This window comes from Rhinolophus ferrumequinum, chromosome 9 (assembly GCF_004115265.2).
Source record: "Rhinolophus ferrumequinum isolate MPI-CBG mRhiFer1 chromosome 9, mRhiFer1_v1.p, whole genome shotgun sequence".
NCBI classification, from domain to species: Eukaryota; Metazoa; Chordata; class Mammalia; order Chiroptera; family Rhinolophidae; genus Rhinolophus; species Rhinolophus ferrumequinum.
This window is the reverse complement of record NC_046292.1, coordinates 11,519,536-11,537,336: the sequence shown is the minus strand read 5'-3', so window position 1 is coordinate 11,537,336 and position 17,801 is coordinate 11,519,536. Positions and strand designations below refer to the sequence as shown.

At 55.8% G+C, this 17,801-nt stretch overlaps 1 protein-coding gene across 7 annotated transcripts in view; it reads right to left on the bottom strand.

The window, feature by feature from the left end:
- Positions 1 to 17,801, bottom strand: part of ARHGEF10L (Rho guanine nucleotide exchange factor 10 like) — a 134,934-nt gene that overhangs the window by 103,341 nt on the left and 13,792 nt on the right. The window lies entirely within an intron of this gene.

Genomic DNA, 17,801 nt, shown 5'->3' with positions numbered 1-17,801 from the left:
AGGAGCCAGGCGGCTCCAGTGAAACTAGTCCCTTGTTCCCTCTGGCTTACAGGTGAAGTTCCAGCACCAGAGGCCAGGATCGTGCTCAGCCCCATGTCCTAGAAGTTGGATCACGCCTGAACTGTCATGGACGTGGCCACACACTTCCTACTGCTGGGTGCTCACTAACCATGGAGTCCCTCGAGGCCGGGCACTCTCCCCGGCCGCCGCCTACAGCCCCACTGAAGGCCATTCAGTCTTTCTGTCTCCCCCTATCCTGCCCCATGGGGCCATCCGGCCATGGCACATGGGTCTAAGGGCTGCAGAGAGACGGATAGCACAAGACAGGGGCAGAAACGCAAATGCTCAAATTGAGGAGCACACTTGCTGCTGGCCTTGCAGTAGGCGCTCATACAACCAAGAGGCTGGTACCTCCGGTGGGCTTCCTGGGCCGTGGAGCCCACCTTGCTAGATGGGCCTGCCGGAGCAGTGAGGGAGAATTCTCCCCCCTCCCTACTGGCACCCCCGATTCTGAGCCAGGGACTGTCCTTCTGGACTTCCCTGTGGAGAAGGGAGGCACCCTGGAGGGAAAGCAGTGGCCCTCCAGTCTAATCAGCCCCGACACAAACCAGCTGCGCACTCTTTTCCTTTCCACTCCTAACGCCTGTACTTCTATGAAGTGGCTTCCTGAATAAAAGTGGAATACATGTAAATGGTAATTCATAACAGTCAACATTCAAGTCGTGACTACTCGAGCTCAGACGTTATCCTAAGCACTTTACAAGTAATGTTAACATATATGAATCCAAATTATTATAAATCAGAACATCAGGCCCAGCGTGGTTAAGTAAGTTGCCCAAGATCACACAGCTGGTAAGTGGCAGAGCTGGGGTTTGAAGCCAGGCCAAGGCCCCCAGAGTCTGCACTCCTTAAAGTAACCACCATGCTCTAGTGCCTCTGAACATCCAAACACCACAAGGGGTGTACGAGGAAAGAAAGTCTCGTTCCCACCCCCGTCGCCCTAATCTCACAGAAGGGACCCCTGTTCCTGGTTCTCTGTGACTCCTCCAGAACTAAGCCATGTATGTACCGGCTGGTACACCTGGAGAGAGGCGTTTCATACAGAAGGAAGCACATGGCACCCACTGTGCTGCAACCACTTTATTTTTGCTTAAGAATCTGGGGGATCATTTCAGCACAGTACATAGAAATGAACCTCACTTGCTCTAACAGCTGCATAGTCTTTTTTTTAATGGACCACTAGTGACCAATGTACCATAATGCCTACCAATGGGTACTGAGGTTATTTCCGGGCTTTTGGTGTTATAAACAAGGCAGCAACTAACATCTCCCATACGCAGGGCCTAGAGCGAAAAGATGTGTGAACCCAAGGGCACATTCCTAGTGGGGCGTCTGCTGGGTCAATCTGGATTGAATGCCAATTGCTCTCCACTGAGCGTATGACTGAGCCTGTTAGCCTCACACTGAACTCTCAGAACTAACATTTTATCTTCAGCAAAGAGTTAGGGAAAACAAACTAAAATGTCGGCAAACCCCTTTGCACGTTGAAAGATCAAAGAGCAGCTGCACAGCAGTCCTCCTGCAGGTCCCTCCTCCCTGTGAGCTCATCCAGAGCCGCTTACGAAGGAGCAGGGAGACCTATACCCATTTTACAGGAGGAAAAAGGGAGGTGCGCCGCCTGGCCTCCTGTGCTAACTGCTCCTTCAATGCAGTTTTCTGATGATGCAGAAACCCAGGATCCTTCCCTCCAGGCCAGAGATTCCGAAACCTCCCATTTCTCCTTCCCCTTCGGGGCTGATTCCCGCCCCCTCCACTCCACGCCCAAGGCTTTCCCACGAAAGGAAGAGAGATACGGGCATTTATGAAGCCCAAGCTTCATCTGCATTATTTCACTTACAGATAAGTAAACCAAGGCTCAAAAGAATAAGGATTTGCCCAAGATCACAGAGGCAAGAGAACCAGGTGACAACCCTAGGATTCAATCGGAGGGAGTTGCGCCAAACCCTAGTCGGACTCCTTTCATCACACCACCTCCCTGGACTTTGGGACTGGAATCTGGGGCGCATCTGTTATAAACGAATCTGGGGCCGTGAAGACCCCAGGCCAGGACAGAGACCCGCAAGCCCCGTGCACGGACACAGGCCTGGGTCACCACTGTGCACACACACGTCCGGAGTGTCACAGGGATGTGGGAAGGGAGTAGGGATGGCTCAGAGCAGCCCGTGCCCCTTGCTGGAGACCCTCCTGGCTCAACCAGGAGGAACAAGCTCAGGCTACTGACACTACCTGGGTCCCCACTCAGGACCCCTTGGACGAGTTACTTAACTTGGCTTCAGTTTACTCATCTGCAAAATGGAGATTACAAAGTACCCAGCTCATACGGTTAGTAAGGAAATGAAAAGGAAAATGATGTACAGCTCTCAGAAGGGTCCCTGGGACACACTGATCTGCGATTAACACGCAGGGCATAGGCTGTGATGACCACAGTTCTGCCTTGGGAGTCGGGGACCCAGGCTGGAGTCTCAGCTCCACTGGCAGACGAGCTGAGCCTCCGTGTCCTCACCTGTAAAATGAGGGTCCTGCTACCTGCCCCAGGGGACTCCTGCCGGCATACCTAAGGTCAACCACACAGCCCCGGCAGCCTCGGCTGGCGCCAAGATGCCTGCCTGTCCTTGAAGCTGCCACCCCCAAAACGAGGAACAGCAAATGAAGCTCTGTGTCTGGATGCCACATGCCAGGAGTATCGGGGACCCTACGGGTGGCTCACAGAGGAACCCGGAGAGACTAAGGCTTCAAGCTGGGGGGGCCCGGGGGCCACAGCCTGGGGCAGCAGGACCCACTTGCAGGCCAGGCTCTGCCTTGTCCTCTCGGTATGACCGCAGGCCTCCCCTCAGCGTCACAGCACTTCAGGCTTCATCTCTGTAAAGTGGGCACGACAGCACCTGCCCAGACGCTCTCACGGGCTGCGACATGCAAGGAGCCAGGTCGTGAGTGTGAAAGTGCTAAGCAAAGAGAAGGTTATTTCCTTTTTTTCTTTTACGTCTTCCTTGAGCTATTCCTGGTCTGGAAGCTTTCAAGGTGGGAACCTGAGCCAAAAGAAATGTGTTGTGATGCCCCTGAAATGACCCTCACTCTGAAAAGCGATGCAGAACCTTCCAGCCATGACCATCTCTTTAAAAACGACTGCCAAGGGCGGCTGGATGGCTCAGTTGGTTGGAGCGCGTCCTCTCAACCACAAAGTTGCCAGTTCGACTCCCGCAAGGGATGGTGGGCTGCGCCCCCTGCAACTATCTCTAGCAAAAGGGGCAGCCAGCAGAAAACCAAAAGTTGCCTAGCATATACAGAGGGATTCCAAATCGGTTTTTAAAAGTGCACAGAGGGGGCGGCCGGTCAGCTCAGCTGGTTAGAGCGCGGTGCTCTTAACAACAAGGTTGCCGGTTCAATCCCCACATGGGCCACTGTGAGCTGCACCCTCTACAACTAGACTGAAACAACTACTTGACTTGGAGCTGATGCGTCCTGGAAAAACACACTTAAATAAATAAAAAAGTTTTTGAAAAAAGCGCACAGAGGAAAGAGACTGGAAGGAAATCCACTAAGATAGTCACCGTGTTATGCTCGGTGATAGGGTTATGGGAGATTTGCTGTTTACTTTCTATTTTTCTGAATTCCCCAGATAGTCTACCGCGAGCATTATAAAAAGGGCAAATGAAAAGTCACCTTTCTCATTTTTAAAAAAGAGAATCGACACAAACACATCACAGCAGGTCAGCACCAGAAAGCAGCTACAAGAAGGTGCTGCCCTCACTTTACAGATGGGCCAACTGAGTCCAAAGGAGGGAAAGGGACCTTCCCCCGGTACACACACTAGGGAGGCGGAGACACGACTGCAGTGGTTAAAAGGAGGGCGTTTGTTGCTAGATCTGAGTTCAAATCCCAGTCTGCACTTGGCAGCAATACGGTTAACACCTTCCTCACTAGTACCTGCTGCGCCTGGACGCAGGTTGATGGACTGAGGACGGAGTGGGAAGGGCTCAGGCCGGGGTCCCAGAGACCCAGCGGCAGATGCTGAGTCTGCTGCCCTCCAGTGGCGAGGTATGTGCGAAACATTCCACACAGAGGAAGCTCTCCCCGTACACAATGGCTGCTGTTGGATTGTGATAGCAACAGCATTACACTTGGGTTAGGGGCGAGTGTCTTCTCTTGGGGGACCATCTCTTTAAAGACGACTGCCAAGGGCGGCCGGATGGCTCAGTTGGTTGGAGCGCGTCCTCTCAACCACAAAGTTGCCGGTTCGACTCCCGCAAGGGATGGTGGGCTGCGCCCCCTGCAACTAGATTGAAAACGGCGACTGGACTTGGAGCTGAGCTGCGCCCTCCACAACTAGATTGACGGACAACGACTTGACTTGGAGCTGACGGGTCCGAGGAAAAACGTAGCTACCCAATAAAATTAAAAAAAAAAAAAAATGACTGCCAAGACTGGCCAGGCAGGCAGACCCCCCTGAATGGTGCCATTTCCCGCTACCCCGTACAGAATGGCAAATAGGAGCCCACACTTTCCAGCCACATTCAGACAGGAAGAGATGCAAAAGATGCAAAGGAGCCAGGGAAGAAGCCCCCGGCTGCGTGAGGTCCAGGCGCATGGAGGAGCCCTGCAGGGTGTGCCCAGCAGGTGAAGCTCAGCGGCCAGGACCACCAAGAGCAGCCGGCATTAGCACCTCCCTCCACGCTCAGCAGCCACCGCTCATGTCCACAGGTGTCTTCCTGGCTCTAATTTAATCACAGTGCTTCGTATCAGTTCCTCTTCCCTCTAGAGTTCAAGGTCCATCCAGCCCGGAGAGGCTCCTGCAGCCGACACCTGACGCTCCTCACTCGCCTGAGACTCAGCCTGTCTTGGGCTATCTCTCACCCCCCACTCAGCTGAGGGGCCCCAACCCTCTTCCTCCTGAATGAGGCCTGGAGAATGACACCTACAGGGCTCCTGGAAGTCAGCGAGGCTGCACCATCAGGCCAGGGGTCTGAGGACAGGGAAGGCTGGCCTCTGGAGAGAGAACCCAGTCGGAGAGGAAGGTTGGGAAGGGATCCAGGCAGACAGGAAGTCAGTCCCAGAAGCTGGAGAAGCAGCAGAGGCTGGCACATTCGAGTCCGGTGGCCTCACTCGCGAGAGGAAGGGTGGCTGCCACTCAGCCTTGCACAGAGGGAAACAAGAAACAGGTTGTGGCCCAGGCACCTGCCTCCCACTCTGACCTCAGAGGCACCTGTGTCTCTCTCCTAGAAGCCAGGGGAAAACGTGGGGGACAGGGGAGCAGGACCAGGTGCTCGGGCTGCTCGGGACCAGAGCTCTTCCATCTCGCTGGCTCTCGGCCCTTGTCAGATGTGCACTGTCCCCACCTCTGCTGCCACAGTGACTGTTCCACAACACACACCCTCAGACTCTTCCTCAATGCCTTCACAACGAAATCCAGGTCCTAAGCAAGGCCCTGGATGACGCCCCTCTCCCTCGCCACTCAGCTTTCGGCCTCAGCAGCTTCCCCTCTGGCCTGACTGGGAACTCTACTCCAGCCCTCAGGAAGGGCTGTCAGGACCATGACCATGCCAACCTGCTTTACATCTCTGGGCCTTTTGCTCAGGCTATTTGTTCCCTTCAGGTAGAACTCTGTCTCACAACCAGCTAGCAAACTCCTACTCAACCCTCAAAACCCAGACCCAGTTTCTCCTCTGTAAGGCCTCGCCAGACCCATCCCATGCAGTGGTTCCCAAGCCTGGTTGTGGAGCTTTTAAAAAACACATGTGTCGCAGGCCCAAGGTTCAGTAGCTCGGGGGACAGTCCATTATCAGAGAGCACAGGTGATTCTGGGACACGGACAGCCCTTATTATAACTGTCTCCCTCACCGGACTGTGACTTCTTTTATCTCAGTGTCTGAAGCACTGGCCCACATGCTAGACAACAGCTGCTGAACTGCACGGAATGGAGCCCAGGGGCTGAGAATCGGAGAACCTGAAAACCTTCCCCTGCTTGGGATCTACTCACTGTGGAGCCCGTGAGGCTGAGGCATCCGGGGGCCTGAAGCAGCTGCAAGTGTGGGACTCCCTACCCAGTGTAGGGAGGGACACAGGTGCAGGTGAGAACGTTAGCCACCCAGGTATCCTCTGCTCTGTCCAGAAAGACCAAGGCAAAGAGGAAGAGGGTCAGCTGGATGGTGGGCCCGGCCAGGAAGAGGGACCCGCAGCCACTATGTACAGGATGGCAGAATGCCCAAAGCTCCGCCCTCAAAGGCCCTCAACACAAATGACCAGCTGCTGCAGAATCTGGACACAGATGGCTCCCGGGGGCTCTGGAGAGACAAGGTGCCTTATCCAAGAAAACACCAGTGGAGCTACAGCAAGAGGAACATGAACAGAACTCAGAGCCCTGGAAAGAGGTGTGAGACGCGTGGGAAGAGCTCAGGCTAGGTCCAAGCAACCCAGAAGCAGACGCTGAATCTGCTGCCCTCCAGTGGCGAGACCTCGGGAAGTAATTCACGCTCTCTGGGCCTCTCTCCTCATCTGGTCAGATGCAAATGTAAATGACGGGACGTCTGACAGTGCTGGTAGGTTCTTAATACATGAGAGTTCCCTTCCCAGAGTTCCTGCCACTCCTTGAGGACAGTCAGTGTTGTCCCATTCCGCAGACTGCTCAACCGAGTCCAGGCTGACCACCCACCAGAACATGTGCCCTGGAACTTCGTGACCTTCATTACCCTTGAGATCACAAAATGACCGTCTTGAAAATGATCATAGCTGAAATCTCCTGCGCACTGCCGTGCACAAGGCCTCATGTGGAACATTTGTCACTTTTTGTCTGACTGAATCCCTATAGTAGATGAGGAAAAGGAAGCTGAGAGGCTGAGGGACGGTCCCAAGGCCATGCAGCTACTGAGCGGGTCATCACTGGGCTGTGAGCAGGGACAGCCAGGGCAGGACCCTTGGACTGGTTCTCATGGGAGATAAACAAGTGCTGGGGGAGTGAGTGGGGGAGTGGGGGGAGCCTCCTCCAGGCCTGTCCCAGCCCAGGGTGGGAGCCTCCAAATGTCAGGGGGACAAGAGGGCCAGCTCCTGCCGTCACCCATGAGGCGCCAGGCCACTCAATGGGCTTCTTGCAGTGGGAGGGGGAGGGCGGCTCTGACAGGAGCACCGGGGGGCTGTGTGAGGGGTGAGTCTTGGTCTATGGCTGAAGCCTCAGACAATGGAGGCTCTGTCCTTGCCAGTGTGGGCGTCCCCAATCCCACCCTCCCTCCTTCATTGACTTACTAGGCAGGGAGGCAAGACCTGCCCCTGGTCAATGATCCCCAGGCAGGACATGTGAGAGCAGCCCCAAGAGAGGGCCTCTGGGCAGAAGGGCCTACCTCACCCTCACCCCTCACCCCCTCACCCCTCCAGAGGGGATCCCTGGGAGCTGTTGCCTGGGAAACCCGAGGCAGCCTGGAGAAGCTGGAAGACCCTGTGTGCATGAGGGGCGCTGCCTCCCGGCTGGTCCCCAGCTCCTCCTCCTCCTCACGGCCCCCCAGGCACATTAACCCCTTCGTCCCCAGCTCTCCAGCCCAGGTAGGAGCCCCAGGCTGAAGGACGACATGAAAAGCCTCCTCCTAAGGGCTGAACTGCCCTGACCTCATCTCCTGCCTTGTCCCAGGAGGTTCCCAGATCGTCAGCCTCGTCCTGAGTGGCCCATGTGATGGGGCCCCACAGCACACACCCCTGGAGGCCAGGAGGGGACAGTATTGACTGCCCTTTACCTTGCTGAGCCTCAGTTTCCCCATCCAAAGCCACCTCTCAGGCAAGCCGGTGCCAGCGTGGCTCTAGGACACTCATTCTAGCAGTAGAGCATTTCCACTCAGGAACCAAACCTGAGAGGTGGGCTTCGTTCCCTCCTTTTCACTGATGGGGAAGCTGAGGCGCAGATGAGGTGGGACCAGGAAACGAAGGCATGTATGACTCCATGCAATGTGGCAGAGCTAATGCAGGGGCAGGACGGACACTCCCGGCTGCAGAAATGGCCCAGGCAGAGGCAGAGAGGCTGGAGGGAGCTGGGGTTTCCAGGGAAGGGTGCCTCGAGGGTGGGGCGTCCTCCCCATCGCTGAGCCAGCCGGCCCAGTGGAGTCACCAGTGACGCCCACAAAGCCAAATCCAGTGGCCATGCCTTGGCCCCACCCCCCAGGCTCCTCCCTCCTTTAAACCCTCTCAGCTCTCCCTCCTGGCCAGCTCCTGCTCTGCCCCTTTCTTCTACCTCATCCTCAGGACATCCAAAGGCTGGGCCGTTCCCAGGCTCAGGACTCCGACCTCATCTCCACCTGCGCCTTCCTGGGGGACCTCGTCCGTTTCCTGGTTTTTAAGACTATCGCCAGGGTGATGGCTCCAGCCTAACTTTTCTGACTTCAGGCTTCTGCCCCGAAGCAAGCCTGCCCAGCATGTCCGCCCGTGGTCTACGGGCACCTTGAAATTCACATCCATTCCGACTCCTGACCCAGAGCCCTGCTCCTCCGAGTCTTCCCAGCTCGCCTAATGCAGCTCCAGCCTATCAGGTATTCAGGCTACAAACCCCGGACTCACCCTTGCCTCCCTCTTTCTCTCACACCTACATCCTACCCATCAGCACACCTTGTTGGCTCTACCTTCCAAGCCTGTCCAGAACTTGACCACTTCTCGTCACCTCCCCTGCTACTACCCTGGCCCAAACCATCATCGTCTCTTTCCAAGACCATTCAAATAACTCCTTGACTGGTCTCTAGTTTCCACCTTCACCCCCAACCCCACACACTTTGTTCTCAACATTAGTCAAGTTACTCTTCTGCTCAAACCCTCAAATGCTTTCCTACCTCGTCCAGAGTGGAAGGCAGGGTGCTCTCCTTTGCCTACAAGGGCCTGTGTGACATCGTCTCCACTACCTCCCTGCCTTCAGATCCTACCTGTCCCCCCACTGTGCAGTTCCTCAAACACCCCACATAGGCTGCAACCTCAGGGCCTTTGCACTTGCTGTTCCCTCTGCCTGGAACGTTCTTCCCCCAGACACACACATGGATGGCTCCCTCACCTCCTTGGGGCTCTGGTCCAAGGTCACCAGATCAGAGAGGCTTCCCAACCACCATCTTTCAAACAGCACACACACACCTCCCCGTCATGCTCCTTCCCATCTTCACAGTATTTAACATCTCCGGGCATCGGTATCTTTTAGTTGTTTATATCACTCTCCTCCTACTAGACTGTGGACTCGACAGAGGCTGGGGCATTATTGTTTCCGTTCATTGCTCTGTCCACAGCCCTGGAACAGTGCCTGGCAAACACCAGACCTCAACACACACCTGTTCAATGAAAGAAGGAACCCCCGGTCCCACGCTGGCCCCGGGGTCAGTCCCAACACCACGATCAGGGAAGGAGAGAAGCCACCATGGCCCGGGACTGTGCCTCCTCCCGTCTGAAACGAGCCTGCAGCCAGGACAGCTCCTCCCAAGAGAGCTACACAAACAGAGCTACACTGACAAGCTGTGCAAGAGGCGGTTCCCCAAAACCAGTATGAGAAGTCTGGGCCAAAGCCAGGGTGTGATCAGAAGAAGAGGGGTGGGGCAGGGCAGGAGGACTATTTTTAAAAACTTGCTCCCAAAAGGACCACATTCTTGTTCTGGTGAGTCAGAAACATGTGGCCGGGAAAGGCGACAGGACTTCAGAGCTCCAGTGGCTGCCATCCTCACCCACTCTGGCAGGAGGTAGATACACCCGTCTTTCCCACGCAAGCAGGTAATGGACCTGCCATATATCCAGCTGTCCCGGAAGAGACCACAGGAGCCACAGGGTCAAGGCTGGGGCACTGGTGCCCGAGGGTGGCAGACCATGGACAGTGGAGGAGGCCTCCCTTTCAAAGCCCACAGGGGTCCAATCTGGCTCCGATCTCCTACTTCAGGCCCGCACTCTGCCTCTTTCCCTTTGTCCCACATCAGACCTCTGGGCAGGAAGAAATAACTGTTGCAAAACTCAGAGCTAAAAACAGCTCAGCCCACCCAACCAAGGCAGGGCGAGCTGGCCAGCAAAGGTAGCACCTGAGGTCTCCTAAAAGGCAAGCGCTACATGGAGCCCCAGGGGACCAGAGGCGTCAGCCACAAGGCCCAGCATAGCTTTGGCGGAACTCTTAAAGCAGCCAGCACTTACATTCAAAGCACTCCCCAAGAACATGCGAGTGTCATTCCAACTACTCTCTGTCCTGCACCTGTGAGGGAGGTACAGAAAGGCGTATCTTCCCATCAGCCCCACAAGCGGGTGCGCCATCCCATGACTGGTTGGGTCCTGGCTCTCCACTTACTCGATGTGACGCTAAGGTGTCATTTCACTGTTCTGGTCCCTGATTCCCTCTCTGTACGAGAACTATAAGAATCTCCACCGCATAGAGTTGTCATAAGGATTATGAGATAATAATTCAAAAAAGTATCTGGCCGAGGAGCGGCCCGATGGCTCAGTTGGTTAGAGCGCGAGCTCGTAACAACAAGGTTGCTGGTTCAATTCCCGCATGGGGTGGTGGGCTGCGCCCCCTGCAACTAAAGATTGAAAACGGTGACTGGACTTGGAGCTGAGCTGCGCCCTCCACAACTAGATTGAAGGACAACTCTCTGGAGAAACACACTGTCTCCCAATATTCCCCAACAAAATTTATAAAAATAAAAAATAAAAAAAAGTATCTAGCTGAGAGCCTGGAACATAGTAGGTGCTCAATAAATGTTTGTTGAATGAAGGAATGAATGACCACCTCCTTCTAACTGAAGGAGGGTGACGTCCCAGGTACAGCTGAGCAATCCTAGAGCCCTTCCCATCACTGCCTTCCACCGCCCTCCAAGTGAGAGCAAGATTAGAGAACAGCCTCTCCTGCAGCGTCTGACCATGCAGTGCCCCCCTCTGAGGGCAAGGGGTACCCAGTGCCATGCTCTGGGACAGCCACCAGCTAGGTCTGACCCTGAGGCTAACACTCAGCTATGGAAGCTCCCCAAAGCCTCCACCCACCACCTGTCCCTTTTAAAGTCAAGATTCCAGGGTAAGGGGGGTCAGAATCAAGAAAGGGGAAGATCCCAAAAAGAGACAGTGGGTTCCTTTAATTGGTGTGAAACACAGCGACGGCCAAAGCTCAGTGCAAGGTGCCAGGGAAACTTCCAATCCCCTGAATGTATGACGTCAGGCAGAAGGGGGCCTCAGAACCAGCCGCAGATGTACCCCTTTATGTAAAGCACGCTGGCTGGAGAATCAGCCCAGGAGACTTGCAAATACCAGGATGCCTCCCTTTCCTTGCTCAAACTCAAATATATTCAGCTAAATTCAGGGACAGCCCCCCTCCAGGCAGCAAACTTACTTTGTTCCCCCTCATCCCCCACATGTCCGGGCTGTCACTCAGCACCACCAGGACCATCCTGAGGGACGCTCATGGAGAGAGAGGGGACCTGGGCAGGCAAGTCCAGGGCTCTCTTCCCTGCTTGCAGCTGGCACGCCTAATAAGTGCTCAACGCTAGACGGAGGAGCAAACGCATGTGTGGGCACCTGTGCTCCCTGCCAAGACTGAGCCTTTGCCCGGTTCATGCCACGTCTGTCCTGGGCCAGGGTCTTGCTCAGAAAACAGGGACACCATCTCCTTCCACCTTAGGGTACAAACCAGGAGGTGAGAGGTAGAGGTCACATCGTCCACATAGGCCCCGCCTGTGTTAGAACTGAGCTCTCCAGGCCCCACTCCCTCATTCTGGGAACATTTCAGCTCAATCGCATTCAAGAAGAGGACAGAACAGCCAGTCTTCATCTCTCTGGATCCCTCTGCCATCCAACAACACCCCTTAATCATTCCACAAAGATTTATTGAGCCCGTGGGTACGCCAGGTACCATGCAAGGTCCGGGGATTTGCTGATAAGCAAGACAGCCTTGGTTCCTACCCTCCGGAAAGCCACAGTCCCACAGGGAGGCAGAAGCGAAACCATTACACAAATCCATACATCGTTGCGAACCGGGCTCCCAGGGCTTAACCGGGATGTAGGCGGACAGCTGCACACTCTGTCCCAGGACCAACACTGGTCCTTCGTCCTCCCCGTGGTCATCTGAGAACCTTCCCTGTATCATAACCACACAGGGCAAAGGGACACAGACCTGATGACAATCCGGTGCATTCTGCCAGGGGCTCTGCCTCTGTGTGGCCTGGGCCAAGGCACACAACTGCTCCAGCCTCCAAGGGCCCGCCCACCTCCCAACACGTGTTTGCATTTTTTGCCAAACCAGATCGTTTCTGCACCCAAGGCATAGGCGATGGCGTGGGCTCTTTTTTCCTCTTTTGCTGCGTTTTGGATTTCAACATTTCCATCCCACCTTGATGTAGGCAGTTCTTCTTACTGACCCATCTAAGGCAGTGATTCTTAACTGGGAGCGATTTTGTCCCCCCCGGGACGTGTGGCAATGTCTGCCGACACTTTGGTTGTCACAACTGGAAGGGAGGGAGATGCTAGTGGCGCCTGGGGATAGAGGCGGCCAGGGATACTGCTAAACACTGCACAGTGCACAGGACGGGCCCACGACAGTTATCCGGCTCACGTGTCCACGGGGCCAAGGTGGAGAAGCCCTGGTCCGACGGCCTCTGGTCAAGTCCTGTGAGGACCCAGAGTAGACACTGGCCTGTGAACACGGGTAGTGTTACTGCTATTAGTGACAGGGACGCAAAGACCAAAGTCATGGCCACTGGCTCCCATGGGAGATAAATACCAGGCTACGGGTCTCCAAAGAAACTGCTACAGTTACTTGCTTTTGTGAATCTCCCCACTAGACTGGGGGCAGAGACCACTCCGCTGTGTCTCCACCACCTGGCCCAGCATCTGGAATACAGAAGGTGCGGAGAGACGGAAGGAGGGAGGGAGGGCGGGAGGGAAAGGGCAGACTGCGGCCTCTTCGAGGCGGGGGCCGCATGTTGCCCTCTCCTGTCCTCAGCACCCAGCGCCGTTTTTGGCACCGAGCAGCTGGTTTTGAGTTCATGAATGAACAACCAGACTGTGAGCTCTCTGAGGCCAGGGGAGATGCCCTCCTCCCCTCTGGGTCCCCAAGCCCAGCCTGGCTCATGGCTTAACCCTCCACAGTCATGCAATGGCCACTTCCCCTGGGAGCTCACCGTCTGGCAGGGGAAGGAGAACCAAACAGGTGCCAACCACAATAGGCAGTGCTTCTGTGGGGGTGCTCTGGGGGGAGGGGCTGGAGGCACTCCTGCAGGGGAACCTGCACCTGGACAGGGTGAGGGGGGCCCTATCCGTCAGTTAATACTCCAGGAAACGATGAACACCGTTCGTCTCTGCAGGGCCTGGGACACGGCAGCAATGAGACTATGTAAGCAGGACAGAGGGAGAGAGAAGGTAGAAAGCAGCTTCCAACGGGAGTCGGGGGCCCTGATGCTGCCATTGCATCCCTCGCCCCAGCGACCTGGCCCAGGACTCATTCACCATGACAGGCAGTACTGAGGGGGTGGAACCCAGGGCCCAGGCACTGGGCACAGAAGAATGGCAGCAGCTCCCAATGGTGTTGGGTTGCCTAACGCCACCAAGGCCTGAGGGCCAAAACCAGCATCATAACTGCTAACATTCACTAACTGCCTCTAACTGCCCAGAGCTACGCCAAGCCTTTGCTCCTATAATTACTCTAATCTTCACAAAAGCCCTCTGAGAGAGGCATTATTGTCTTCCCCATTTCACAGATTAGGAGACTGACATACACAGAGGTTAGGAAAATGGCTTAAGGTCACATAGTCAATGCAGGGAGAGCTGCGATTTGAGTCCAGTCCAGGCCGTCCAGCTGCTGGGCTAAACCCCAGGAGGATTTGCGTCTTTAATCCTCAGCCACCAGCCAGCCACCAGTCAGCTGGACTCCTGTGCTGTCTGGGAAACACTCAGGTGAGCAGATGGGACCCTGAAGACCCCACTGGTGGGGAGGTAGTGGGACAGGGCCCCAGTGGGGTGACACATCAGGTGGAGAACTTGGGGGACTAGCAGACAAAGTACTCTGGCCCAGTGGCCCCCAGGCAGGGTGCTAGCTGCACTGTCCCCCACAGAGCCTTTGCAGGCCCCTCTGTCAGAGTCCTAGCCCTGGGCTCCCAGAGCTGCCGAATGCAAACACATTAAGTCTCACTGGGCACTCTAGGCTGGAGCCAGGTGGGGGCTGAGGGCAGGCACACGTTCCTGTGAACACAAGATTCACCCAGGCCCATCCAGCCACCACCCTGGAGAAGGCACCGAGGTAGGGGCTGCCTGAGGTTCAGGCCCCACTGTACCAACTAGAGCAGGCACAGCTGTGTGCCAGCCAAGGCATGAAGCAGCGCCCTCCTCACTGCTGTGCCCGAGGATGACCGTGACGTCAGACCAAACCCAGAAGGGCCCCCTTTACTGCTGGCAGCATCGATTCTCCTCCTAACCTGGCTCCTGAAAAGGGCACCCCCCAACCCAAGCGTAACGAAGGCTGGAGAATCCGCTGTGATTCAGGCACGGACCCCGCCCCTGTTTCTGAGTCAAGCCTTCTGTACTTTCCCTCAGTCCCTCTCAAAAGGGAGGGATCTCTGAGAGGCTAAAACCCAACCCGTCAGCCAGAGTGAGAATTCCTTCTTGAGGATCCCAGCAGATGGGTGGGTCACAGCCCGAGCCCTGAAATCAGGCAGCCCTGACTCCAAATCCCGGCCCCACAGCCAAGCCAAGAGGTGACCTGACCTCCCTAAGCTTCACTTTATTCATCCGCGGACACTCCCAAGACCCAATTAAAGAGTACACGCATTCATTGCTTCAGTATGTGTTGATTAAAAATTCCTTGAGCCAAGTACTGTTCCAGACGTTTGGGACACATCAGAGGACAGAAGGCAAAGGCTCCCTGCCCTGACGGTCACACTGAGTCTCGCCCTGTGACTGGCACACAGTGGGTATTCCATAAATGCTCCATCTCACCCCAAGCCTGAGTCACTGTCCCACGTCGCACTCTCGTATTGGAATTTCTCCTTCGGCAAAAGACTCATCGTCCCACATTAGAAGGGTCTGACCCTGCGCTCCTTTCATCCTGTGCAGTTTCTCAGAACAAGGCTCCTGCACAGGACCCATCAGCTACCCCTCCATCCCCAAGTCAATTTCACGGCCACTGGGACACATTCCAGGCTGCCACTGTCTCTCCTACTAGTTCAACAAACACCTCTTGGGTGCCCCGTATGTGCCCGGGGGTGGGGGGTTGACCCCAGGACATCACCTGGGTTGCATTTTCTCCTTGCAAAGGTCCGGGCACACATGGGAACGCGGCAGCCTCGGCTCACAGCCAGGGACACTAACACATCGCCAGTATACACGGATAATCAACCCTGTCACTCCAGACGTAGCCCCCACACTTTGCTGCTAACAAGTGAAATCAAAGTGACGGTAATTCACATGAAATCCCAGTGACTGCGCTCCCTGGCTGGGAACAAAACTCATGCTATCACTGCTGAGTTTGTGTTAATACCAGGAGCCGCGTGTGGTGCTTCACATGTTATTTCACAGGGTCCTCGGCTCTCCAAGGTGGAGATTCAGGTCCCCACTCGATCTTGAGGCTCCCAAAGGACAGCGGGTGAGTCTGGCCACAGCTCTACCCACAGTGTCTAGCACCATAGCTGGCATCTAACAGGTCTCCAGTACATTTCTTGACCTGAGTGAGAAAACTGAGGCTCAGAGACGTGCAGTGACTTGCCCAGTCCCACAGCTAGAGGGTGGGCCAGCCCAGCTGTGGACCCAGGTCTATGCAACTCCGATGTCTCCACTTGACCTTTCCGATGTTTGAGCTCTTACAGTCCAGCAGCAGGCTAACAGGAGCTCTCCCAGGATAGGCTTCCCAGGGCAAAACGACCCAAGAAAGGAGAGGCGAGCGCTACATGGGACCTTATTAGGGAAAAGTAAAAAAAAAAAAAAGAAGAAGAAAGAAAGAAAGAAAGAAACTGCTCTGGTAGAGGAATGACCAGCCTGTGAGTCATGTGCCCAGAATATTCTGTTCGTAGCTGGCTCCAGGGCAGGCGGAGAGACCAGGGAGCCTGACAGACCCAGGGACCTGCCCCAGGGAGCTGGATGGAGGTCAGTGTCAGGATCAGGTGGGCCTCAGGCTGGGGGTCAGCCTGGCTGTGCCACCAACTCCCACCAGCATTGGGCAAGTCACTTTCTCTCCCAGGGTTCTGATGTCCCTTGCCTGTGGAAATGGCCACGGGCCATGTTGGGGCTGCCACTACTTACAGGGCTGGGGTGGGGCGGTGCAGGACCAAGGAAAAGCCAGCATCTTCCTCTCTCCCCGGCCAAGCTTAGCCCACATCCCTCACACCCCCCGTTGTGGAGCTGACCCCTTCTTCTGCCCCATCTCCAGCTGCCTTCAGAGTCGCCCGATGCTACTTCTGGGCTGCTGGCACTACCTTTCAGACCTGCTGGTCGATGACAGCCTTAGAAGACTATCGTCTGACGGCCTGAGAAGTGAAGTCAACTGACTGAGCACCTCTTATCTACTAGGACTTTTGCACACACCGTCTTACACACCGTCTTACTTCATCTTCACAATGGCCCTAGGAAGTAGAGATTATAATTCCTCTTTCAGAGAGAGCCACTCAGGCTGACCCAGGTGAAAACACCGGCCCAACATCAGACAGCTTATAAGAGGCAGGATTCGAACCCAGGCCCCGAAGTCCCGAAACCTGTGTTCTTATTCTTGGCTCGTGTGTCAGCTCTCAGAAGACAGGAACTGTGGCTGGGCCCAGGTTGTCCCCGCGGCGCCTCGTACATGGTCTTCAAGGGAAGGCTTGCTTGCTTGGCCGGATGCTTCCTCGCAAACCCCAGCCCAGGCCCCAGGAGCGCCTCACAATTCTCAAGCAGGGAGAGTTCCCTGTGCTCCTGCCTCACTGCACTCAGGTGTCTGGGCCCTGACAGGTCCCTACCAGGGACCCCCAACCAGCCTGTCCCCACTTTGCAAAAGGGGACTCTGAGGCCCCGGCTCAGAGGGGACAGAGCAAACCTCAGCACATGTGACAAGCAGAGCATTTTGGCGTCGCCCTAACAGCAAGGGGACTACTGGGGGTCCAGTCAGGGAAAGCACGGGCTTTACAGGGGCCCCTCCGGGTTCCAACCCCAGGCCCACCCCACGCGCTGTGTAAACCTGAGCAGGCCTCCTGCCCTCTCTATGCCTCGGTTCCATCCTCTGCCACAAACAGATATAGCAGCCCCTGACCACTGGACTGTGATGGCAATTAAATGCCACCACCTGGCGTGGAACAGGGATCCTTTCTTCCCCTGGAGGGCACCAGCTTATCCTGGCCATCAGCTGGGCAAGGGGCGCAGACCGTGGCAGTCCCCCAGGCAGCCAGCCCAAACAGGTTTGCATTCAGAGCTAGATTTCTGGGGTTAATATTTACCCGCTTGTGACTCAGCTCTTCTGGGGCATCAGGCACGCCTGAGTCACTCAGCCCTGGGAATTCAGACCAAGCAGGGACATGAGGTGGGAGACAGGTGCTGAGTCCGGGACAGGGATCAGACACCGTCTCTCCAGGGCACGCAGACCCAGGCTGGCTGGGGACAGAGTCCCTTGCCCATGTCCCTGCAGACTATGTGCCACCCACCACCCCATAGAGTCCGAGCCCCAGTCATCCGGTGACCCATTTCCATAGGCTCCCAGAAACCATTGAGGACATGGGAGGGGAAGGCTGGGGGGTTCAGACAGGATACTGAGCCCCGGAGTCTGTGGGCGGTGGAGGTGGCAGCCATGCCACCCTCATCAAATGGAGATTTCATTC